This window comes from Symsagittifera roscoffensis, chromosome 2 (assembly GCF_963678635.1).
Source record: "Symsagittifera roscoffensis chromosome 2, txSymRosc1.1, whole genome shotgun sequence".
NCBI classification, from domain to species: Eukaryota; Metazoa; Xenacoelomorpha; order Acoela; family Convolutidae; genus Symsagittifera; species Symsagittifera roscoffensis.
In genome coordinates, this window is record NC_087063.1 from 40,461,400 (window position 1) to 40,464,908 (window position 3,509).

At 34.3% G+C, this 3,509-nt stretch overlaps 1 long non-coding RNA gene across 2 annotated transcripts; it reads left to right on the forward strand.

Annotated features, from left to right (window-relative positions):
• Positions 1 to 447: 447 nt before the first annotated feature.
• Positions 448 to 2,791, forward strand: LOC134840049 (uncharacterized). Of its 2 annotated transcripts, none has more exons than XR_010162398.1 (3): positions 448 to 803; positions 1,481 to 1,706; positions 2,418 to 2,791. It is a non-coding gene; the product is annotated as an uncharacterized LOC134840049 (long non-coding RNA). The 2 variants fall into 2 exon arrangements; XR_010162397.1 differs by having other exon boundaries at positions 451 to 803; positions 2,433 to 2,791.
• Positions 2,792 to 3,509: the final 718 nt, after the last annotated feature.

Here is a 3,509-nt window from a genome sequence, read left to right on the forward strand (position 1 = left end):
AAAAAAATCGATTTTAGTGTGTCGTGAAATCCATCGAAATCGATTTGAATCGATTTTTTAGACACTTAAATCGATTTAAAATTTTCAAAAAGATCGATTTAAATCGATTTAAAATGGATTTAAGTGAGATTCCGATGGATTTTAGTGAGTCGGAAAATCCATCGAAATCGATTTAAATCGATTTTTTAGACACTTAAATCGATTTAAAATTTTCAAAAAAATCGATTTAAATCGATTTAAAATCCATTTGAGTTCGTAAAATGGTCATGGTTAATCGATTTAAATCGATTTAAAATCGATTTAAAATCGATTTAAATCGACCGGAAACCATTTCTGTCAGTTCGGGATGCCATTTTAAATTCTTGTTGAACTCGATATTTCTACATGAATGTTTTTTGGTCATATTTTGAAGGTTTAAGGTCAATCTTTTTAAGTTCAACTCGATAGCGCTATAACTGACGTTTTAAAGTCAATTTTGTGGTTTGCCCTACTAATAATTCACCTGCTTATCTTAATTTTATGAGCTTGCTTACTATAAGTCCAAGATTTGTCACATACGCTTGTAAATGAAGCATTAGGTCCGATTCTTTAGGTCCATTTGCATGACATTCATCCTTTGTCTCGACCCTTGTTACAAAATTTATCCAACTTTCATTTGATAATGAACATTTTATTTCTCTTGAGTAATTTTGGAATTCGCCCATTGGCTTTATTTTCGCTTATTTTGATTGAAAACGGTGTATGTTACTTTGACTTTAAAAATGGCACAACTGAGTCAATGGACGTCATAGCGGGACAGAAACGTCGAGAATTCTCTTTTAGTTGACAGGGGTAACAGGGATAAAGGCAGGGATAAATTTGCAAAACCCGATAATTATAAGTACCACGTTGAATGTTTGATATTGAACTCATTTGTAACTATATTTCTGGTAGTGGCCCGGGTTGACCTCCATAAACCGAAAATGCTTATCTTACATTTCCCCACACCGAAAATACTTGTCATACAATTGCAAACATTGAAAATTGAAATTGCCCAAAAATTTTTTCGTTTTTTTTTCAACCTCAAATCGAATTTTGTACTCAAACAATTATTTTCCAAAATGAAACAGCAGGAAATTGTAGGATACACATTTTTTCATATATGGAAATTGTAGGACAAGCATTTTTGGTCAACCCGGGGGATTTTATAAAACCTGCTAAAAATACAAATCGTAACAAGGATATTCGGTTGCTGTGTATCACGACTGAAAGGGCTTTACATGATATATCACTCAACCCCGTGTAATGATTCTTTGATTTACCCGATTTTGCGTGGAAAATAATTTAAAAAAACAAAACACACCCGAATATAAAGTTTTTCCCCATTTTCAATGGAAGGAACAACAAGAAAACAACAAAGTTTCAGATATGAATCAGCTGTTTTGAATGTGAAAAACAAACATCTAAAATTTGTATTAAAAGAGAATTAAATGACGCAAAGCTTTTGACAACTGTGAGGATGTCTGCCCGGAAGGTGAAAAGATGAAAAAGATCAAGGACTGTGAAATAGAGAAGCCCAATGGTTGTGGTCCCGAGGGTCTTCCTGATTTCATACTCGATGTTTCTGACTTGATGACGACTGAATCCACGCAGAGATGCTGTGAGGAACATGACATGTGTTACTCGGCTTGTCGCTCTGAATTTACTAAATGCGAGAAAGAATTCAGGCCTGTCTTCAAAAATGAAATATTTTATCACTCAAAAAATTATATTTTATCCGGACGATTACACACGCCATTCCTGTGGCCTTTTTTGACGAAAAGAAGGATTCACCTAATCTATAATTTTCAAGTCTTAAGAAAAACAGAGCGTTTTAAGATTCAAAGTTTTGAAGTTGAGACCATTTTGTGAGTTAATTCGGGGCAGTACAACAAGGCCGAAGTACAACATGGCCGAAAAAAAATTAGTTCAACAGTGCCGAAAATGAAAAATTTGTTCAACAGGGCCAAAAATTTCAACAAATTTCAACGTATTAGGTGCGGCAATCAAAAATTAAACGGCGATCGTTTACAAACTTAAGTGATACTTTGAGAACTTGAGCGAGAAAATTTACCACTTAGACGTTTTGGCGCCAAAATAATTGTTCAATTTGCAGTTGCAGACATTTTGGCACCAAAATTGGAGTGAATTTTTTTGTTAATTAGCGTTAGTAAATTGCCGCTCTTTTGAAAATGCGTTTAAAATATTCTGAAATTTTCACGCCTTTTTCGGCACTGTTGTACTTCGGCACTGTTGAACGCCCCCGTTAATTCAATCAAATTGATACATTGCATCTTTTGGAAAATCATTTTCATAAAAAAACTCCCTCAAAATGATTAATACTTCGGGCAAAATTAAATATTTAATAATTGGCTGTAAAAAATGATTCGCCTGAAAAGATTCCTTGATACCAGAGAATGTCTGGCGGGAGTAGACGACACGCTGTCGTGGGTCACGGATGCTGCTGGTTGCAAGTACTTCAAAAGAGCACAGAACATGGGCTGCAGATGTCACAATGAGTCATCAACTCTGTCGGAATTAGACGGAGTGTGTCCATAAATTTGAGCCTCAGATAACATAATTCAACCTAGAGAAAAACCTCCAAACAACCTATTTGGCTCTTTCCCAGTTTCCCAACCCATCAAAAACTACAAAATAAAGCTGTTCCAAATTTGTTCACTTGACATTTTGCATGTAAGTTTTATTGTAGAAACTTGTTCACCTGTGCACACTGACGCGTTTTAAGCAGTTTATAACTTGAAAATCTTTTTGAGTGGACTTTTTTTATTGAATTTCAAACAAACAAGACTGCTCGTATCAGGGCAAAGCCCTAAATGTTCAGATTGGCTTTGAAGGTTTTATGAAGCAGTAATAACATTAAAAAAATAAAATGTACAAAAAAAATGAAACGAAATTTTTTTTCTAAAAATTGAAATTTTTTAAAATAAAAATCATGCCCCGACACGCCATAAAAAGCACAAAAGGATAGATTTTGCTCCTTGTAATAAATCAATTATGGCAAATAAGCTTCTTTCAACCAATTTGGAACAATTTTAATTGGATTCGCACTCCGCTTACGCGTTAATAGCGCGAAATATATCGCGCGTTAATTGTCCCAAATTGGCCAAAATGGCAATCTTTAAACCCCCCTAACTTTATGAAAAATGATCACAGGTAAAATATTTTTTCAAATTTGAGCTCAGGACAACAAAAAACAACTTTTGAATGATAAAAAAAATTCCGTCAAAAATGGCTAGTTAAAAAGTCGAAATTTGTCTGAAGAAAAAAAAAACCCACCCCGAGCACAAATATTCCGTTACTTTCGTATCGAAAGTCAAAACAAAAATTAAGCTGCAAAAGAGCCAGGGCTTTTTTCCAGTGCATTTTTCCACATTGAAGAAAACTTACACTTTTTGTTCCGTCTTTCGATACGAAAGTAACGGAATATTTGTGCTCGGGGTAGGTTTTTTTTTCTTTAGACAAATTTCGAG